This window comes from Quercus robur, chromosome 4 (genome assembly GCF_932294415.1).
Source record: "Quercus robur chromosome 4, dhQueRobu3.1, whole genome shotgun sequence".
NCBI lineage: Eukaryota > Viridiplantae > Streptophyta > Magnoliopsida > Fagales > Fagaceae > Quercus > Quercus robur.
The window spans coordinates 71,834,149-71,841,639 of record NC_065537.1 but is presented as its reverse complement, the minus strand read 5'-3'; the positions used below and the strand labels follow the sequence as shown (position 1 = coordinate 71,841,639).

Here is a 7,491-nt window from a genome sequence, read left to right as displayed (position 1 = left end):
TAGTCTATCCATACAATAATGATACTCATCGCCGTCGATTTCAACCTTCATGGTTTGTTTCACATAAGGATTGGTTGGAATACTCACCTTCAATGGATGCGTTATATTGTCTACCTTGCTACCTTTTTAGTAAGAAACCAATAGGTCGTCCCAGATCAGATGCATTCATTTCAACAGGTTTTAATAATTGGAAAAAGGTCAAAGATGGAATGAATTGTCCTTTAATTCGTCATGAAGGGAAAGAACCAAACTCCCCACATAAAATTGTTGTGAAATGTTGCGAGGATTTAAAGAATTATTCACGACATATTGACAAGCTAATTGAGAAACAAACGTCAAAAGAATTAGAGAATAATTGGTTATGGCTCAAAACCTCAATAGAGTGTGCTCGATGGCTAGCATTCCAAGCTTGTGCTTTTAAAGGTCATGATGAAAGCCTTGATTCAAAAAATAGAGGTAATTTTATTGAATTGATAAAATTCACATCAACTTTCAATGACAAAGTAGCTAGTGTTGTCTTGGAAAATGCTCCAGGAAATGCCAAATATACATCACCCACAATTCAAAAAGGAGATTTTGCATATTCTTGTTAGTAATGTGCGAAATGCTATTCGTGAAGAAATTGGGGACGCAAGATTTTGCATTCTTGTTGATGAAGCCCAGGATGAGTCAAAGAGAGAGCAAATGGCCATCATTTTGAGATTTGTTGATAAAGAAGGTTTCATTAAAGAGCGTTTTTTTTTTTTTTTTTTTTTTTTTTTAATGTTGTGCATGTTAAAGACACTACTGCATTGATTTTAAAGAATGAGATATGTGCTGTCCTTTCTCGTTGCAACCTCCACATTGAAAATATTCAAGGTCAAGGATATGATGGGGCTAGTAACATGCGTGATGAATGGAATGGATTACAAGCTCTTTTTCTTAAAGATTGCCCATATGCTTATTATGTACATTGTATGGCTCATATGTTGCAATTAGCTCTAGTTATAGCATCTAGAGAAGTAAAAGATGTTCATCAATTTTTTGATCATTTGGTTAATATTATTAATATTGTTGTTGGTTCTAGTAAGCGTAATGATGAATTGCAACATGTTCAAGTAGAACAAGTTGAGAATATGATTGCTTCTAATGAAATTGAGACTGGAAGATGTGCAAACCAGATTGGTACTTTGCAATGAGATGGAGATACTAGGTGGGGATCTCATTTTCAATCTATTTGTAGTTTGATTAAAATGTTTGATGCTACTTGCAAAGTTATCAACACTATCTCTAAGGAAGGGGTTAACTATAAACAACGCGGTGATGCTGAGAGAGCTTATCAGGTATTAACATCATTTGAATTTATTTTAATCTTGCATTTGATGAAAGAGATAATGGGAATTACTAATGTTCTTTGTCAAGTTTTGCAACAACATTCTCAAGCCCTTTTAAATGCCCTGCATTTAGTTTCAACTGCAAAATCACTTATTCAAAAGTTGAGAGATGATGGATGGGAGCCTTTACTTGCTAGTGTTATATCATTTTGTGAGCAACATGAAATTGATATTCCTGATATAAATGCTCATTACACTAAAGGTCGAGGTAGATATCGTCGTCAAGATGACAATTTAACAATGGAACATCATTTTAGAATTGGCATATTTACAGTTGCAATAGACTTTCAATTGCAAGAATTGAAAAGTAGATTTTGTGAGCTAACAACGGAACTTGTCATTCTTAGTTCAACTTTAAATCCTAAGGATGCTTTAGATTATTCAAAATTGTTGATATATGCAATTTGGTTAAGAAATATTATCCTCAAGATTTCACTGAACATGAACAAGAACTTTTGGAGTCTCAATTGCAACATTATGAGCTTGATGTGATAAAACATCTAGATTTTCAGAATATGAGTACAATTTCCGACCTATGTAGGGGATTAAAAATTTCTGGAAAGTCTAAAATCTATTTTTTGATTGATAGACTTATTCGTCTTGTGTTGACCCTTCCAGTTTCTACAGCAACTACAGAACGAACTTTCTCATCTATGAAGTTGTTAAAAACAAGACTTCGCAATAGAATGGAGGATGAGCTTTTGGTAGATAATATGATAGTTTATATAGAGAAGGAAATTGCAGGGAATTTCACTATAGAGATGATAATGGATGAATTTTACTCCATGAAAAATCGTCGTCAGGCATGATTTGATCCGGTTCATGACCCGACTTGACCCGAATAATGGGAGATTTACTGAGGCTTAGTCCATGGAGCGGAGGCTTGGGCAAACAAAAAATTTTTGGCCCGTTTTGTAGCCCATTGTGAATCCTGTGCGCAGGATATAAAAGCCATTTTTTTTTGTGATTAGGGTTTTGTTTTGTTGTTGTTTTTGAGAAAGAAAAACATTGTAGCCGCACATTGTAATTTTCTTTAATAATAGTGAAAGCCCTGCAACTCTGTGGACGTAGGCAAATTGCCGAACCACGTAAATACTGTCTTGTACGTTTGATTATTTTACTTTTGGCGTTTTGTTTTTTCTATTTTTTTGTTTCTCACAGGTTTGGAATTTCGGTTGAATTCCCAACATGTTCAAGTATATAATGATATATGAAAGTTGATAATTTTGTATCCAATAGACTTAAGAATTATATTTAGTATATCTCTGTTACAACCCGGCCCCCCCAAGTATGTATTCCTAGCTACGCCCTTGCTCACAGACTTCATCCTTTTGTATGCGTACCTTTACTATTTTATGTTGGTGTGGCTTATTATTCACCTCTGTGGTTAGCGGCAATAATGAGACGGACCGGTTGGCGTTGCTCGAGTTCAAAGCCAAGATCACTCATGACCCTTTCGGGGTTTTGAGCTCTTGGAATGATAGCATCCACTTTTGCCAATGGCAAGGGGTCATTTGTGGGCGCCGACATCAAAGGGTCACCATGTTATACCTACAATCATTGAAACTGGTAGGCTCTATATCACCCTATGTTGGAAATTTAAGTTTTTTGAGGAATTTATCTCCCTTTAACAACAACTTTCATAATGAAATCCCTCCAGAAATTGGTCGTTTGCATAGATTGCAAGTCTTAAGATTGAATAATAACACACTTAGTGGCAAAATTCCTAGCAATTTATCTAGTTGCGCCAACCTTCTTGGCCTTGACGTTGGTCACAACTTTCTAGTGGGAGAAATCCCTAGAGAGCTTGGTACCTTGTCAAAGCTTCACCAATTCATTGGTCGGTTCAATAATTTGACAGGAACTATCCCATCTTCTCTTGGAAACTTATCATTTCTACTATCGTTTTTTCAACATTCTAATAACTTGGGTGGGATTATCCCTGATTCTTTTGGCCGATTAACTAAGCTTAAATTTTTTATTACGGCTTCAAATAGGTTGTTTGGTACAATTCCTCCTTCAATCCTCAATCTATCTTCATTAATAGCCTTTGATGTAGGAATCAACCAAATCCAAGGGTGTCTTCCATCAAATATGGGTGTCAATACTCTACTAAATATTGAAGACTTTTCCATTGGCCAGAACCAATTTACTGGATCTATCCCTATATCAATATCTAATGCGTCATATCTACAACTCCTTGAATTGAACTCTAATCAACTTAGAGGAGAAGTTCCTTCTTTGGAGAAGCTAAATAGAATTTCCTTTTTTTTCATTACTTTGAACAATCTTGGAAATGGAGGGGCAAATGATTTCAGTTTTCTTTGTTCTTTGAAAAATGCCACATATCTGCATTCATTGGATATAAATTTTAATAACTCTGGGGGAGATTTGCCAAAATGCATTGGTAATTTATCAACTACTCTTACTAGTATACTTTTAGATAATAATAAGATATCTGGTAAAATTCCTATTGAAATAGGAAATTTGATCAACTTGGAGAGGCTCGATATGTGGAAGAACAAATTATCAGGTGATATACCCTTCGAAATTGGAAAGTTTCAAAAGTTACAAATTTTGGCATTACAAACAAACAATCTATATGGAAACATTCCATCCTCTATTGGAAATTTAACTCTTATGATAGAGTTGTATTTAAGCGAGAATAATCTTCAGGGCAACATTCCTCTAAGTCTAAGCAAGTGCCAAAATTTGTTTGATTTGAATCTTGCTAATAACAATCTCAGTGGTTTGCTATCGCCACAAATTATTGGTCTCTCATTCTCACCAACTTTTCTAGATTTATCTGCCAACCGATTCACGGGTGTCCTTTCCATGGAAGTAGGAAATTGGATAAATCTAGAAGAATTGGATGTATCTGAAAACATGTTCTTTGGTAAGATTCCAGTAAGTCTTGGTAGCTGTGTAAAATTGGAACTTCTAGCCATGAGGGGAAACCTCTTCCAAGGGATCATTCCTCCATCTTTGGAATCATTAAGAGGCCTTGAGAAATTAGATCTTTCTAACAATAATTTGTTAGGCCGAATTCCAAAATTTTTGGAGATCTTTATCTACTTGCAAGTTTTAAATCTATCTTACAACCAATTTGAGAGAGAAGTTCCAATAGATGGAGTTTTCAAGAATACAAGTGCAACTTTCGTTAAGGGAAATGGTAAGCTTTGTGGGGGTGTACCCGAGTTCTAGCTTCCTAAATGCAAATACGAAAAATCCAAGAAAAGGAACTTAACTCTTACCTTAAAGTTAATAATCTCCATAATTTCAAGGCTTTTTGGAGTAACATTGGTTCTATCACTTCTACTTAGTTGTTCTTTAAGAAAGAAAAGGAAAGAAAAGTCCTCAAGTGACTTTGGAAATTTTCTTTTGAATCTATCTTACCAAATTCTCCTAAAAACAACTGATGGGTTTTCTTCTACCAATTTAATTGGTGTGGGTAGCTTTGGATCCGTGTATAAAGGAATTCTTGATCAAGGTAGACAAACAATGCTGTCAAGGTGTTTAACCTTTTGTGTTGTGGAGCTTCTAAAAGTTTCATAGCTGAGTGTGAGGCTTTAAGAAACATTAGACATCGAAATCTTGTAAAAGTACTTACATCATGTTCTAGTGTTGACCATCAAGGTCATGATTTTAAAGCATTGGTCTGTGAGTTCATGGAAAATGGCGACCTAGATGAATGGCTACATCCAACTTTGAGAACAAATGAGACTCCTAAGAAACTAAGGAACTTGAGTTTTCTTCAAAGACTGAATATTGCCATTGATGTTGCTAATGCATTGGATTATCTTCATCATTATTGCCAAATGCCAATTGTTCATTGTGACTTCAAGCCTAGCAATATTCTTCTTGATCATGAAATGATTGGACATGTAGGTGACTTTGGCTTGGCAAGATTTCTTTTCGATGCTACTCAAGATTGTTCTATTAATCAATCAAGCTCCATCGGAATAAGAGGCACAGTTGGCTATACTCCTCCAGGTGAATATCATTATCATTTATTAAATTTAATTGTGTTTCCTATTTCTTTGTCTTTTACTATATTTTAAAGTCTGAAAGGAAAATTTTAATAAGAATGTACTGTAGCTAAAAAATAGAATTTTCAATATTTCCTGCTTAACTTAATTCTTATTATATGGCATTGAAAAAACTCTTTTAATACTTATCTGATATATATAAATAAATATATCTTCCCTTCTTTTTTATGGGTAGAAATCTATGCTCACATGAAATATGTTATGTAATTGTTGATTGTGGAGTATGGCATGGGAAACATTATATCAACATATGGTGATGTTTATAGTTATGGGATATTATTGTTAGAGATGTTCACAGGAAAAAGGCCTACCAATGACATTTTCCAAGATAACTTAAACCTTTGCGATTTTGTCAAAGTAGCTTTGTCAGAACAGATAATTGATGACATTATTGATCCCATCCTTCTACGTGAAAGAGAAGGAGAGACACAAATGAACAACATTACTTGCAATGAGCGTAAAATGGAAGTGTAAGAATTCAAGAATGCTTGGTTTTGATTTTCGAAATTGGGGTTGCTTGTTCAGTTGAATTTCCAAGAGAAAGGATGAACATGAGTGCTGTTATGATTGAGCTACACTCAATTCGACAGAAACTTCTTGGAACTAATATACGCAGACAAAGGCTTCAATCCACAGGTAATATATTGTTTGCCTTTGTGTATATGTTATAATTTGGCAGCACCCCCACACTACGTGATCTAATATGATAAGGCTAGTCCAAACATTTTAAGGGAAGAAGGTGTCACTGACTCACTAATCATATAGCTCATTATGTTGCATTTAGTTGGGGAATAAGCCCAATTACTTTTTTATAATACAAAAACACAAAATATGCCTCTAAAATCTATTTTCTATTTGTTAAAGTGGTCCACAAGATGTAGGAGGTCTCTATATCGATAACATAAGATTATATTATCTCAGTTTTACTAAATGAATAACATAGACATTTGAAGGGTGTAGTTAAAGTTAACGAATTTGTTGGAGAAATTTTCTTGTTTAGAATTCTAAATAAATTCAAGTAAATGCACACCAATTCCACAATTATTGAATGGGTTGGGATTTTTTCATACCGCAAACAAGGATTCTCGCAACATGAATTTTCTCACTAGTAAAACATAAATATTAAGTTACAGATAATGAATATCTTTTGAATTCTATTTATTTTTGGGAAAACGACCATTTAGCATATTGTCATTTATGAATTCCGAAGCTTATCATTCTAATATATTGAAATTATCTTCCTTCTTCGTAGGTGCACAAGAATGATGATTTATTATGAAGGTTGTGTAGGGAATTTAACCAAAATTTCCAACCTGTGAGAAACAAAAAAAAAAAATAGAGAAAACACACACCAAAGAAAAACAATCACTCGCACAAGACAATATTTACATGATTCGGCAATATGCCTACGTCCACGGAGTTGCAGGGATTTTACTATTATCAGGGAATAAAAAAAAATACAAGTGTACAACTTGCTACAATATTTTCTCTCTATATAAGACACGGCAATCGACTCTATAAAAACCCTAATTACAAAAGGCGGCTCCACAATGAGCCCTCCGGCTTGGGCCTATTGGCCTAAGCCTCCGCTCCATGGACTAAGTCTTAGTAAATCTCCCATTAAAAACCATGCAATATTATTCGGGTCAGGTCGGGTCGGGTCGTCGAACCGGATCAAACAAAACTAGGCTTTACAAAAGCCCAACAGGTTGTGATCATCATGATTTTCTAGTTTTATTATATATAACACTAGAGAGAATAATCAATATTGTAGCTTCCTTATAGCAGTCATTGAAAGCTTGAAAATGTATTAAATACACAAGAGCTGTTTAGACCTCTAAATAAAAGTTACGGCTCAATAGATTTTACACTAACTTAATTCTAAGTGCAGAATAGTGTAAATCCGAGCAGATAAACAAACAAACTACTTTAACACATATTCATATAATCACAATAGTAAAATAAAATGCAAAAGAGTTGGGAAGAAGAAAGCAAACACAAATAACACGCCGATGTGTTATCGAAGAGAAAACCGAAGAACTCGGCGAAAAACCTCTCCGCTACCCTTC

The 7,491-nt window shown here is 34.5% G+C and overlaps 1 pseudogene; it reads left to right on the top strand.

Annotated features, from left to right (window-relative positions):
- The first annotated feature begins 2,686 nt into the window (after window positions 1–2,686).
- On the top strand, window positions 2,687–7,214 carry LOC126723585 (probable LRR receptor-like serine/threonine-protein kinase At3g47570; annotated as a pseudogene).
- The last annotated feature ends 277 nt before the right edge of the window (window positions 7,215–7,491 follow it).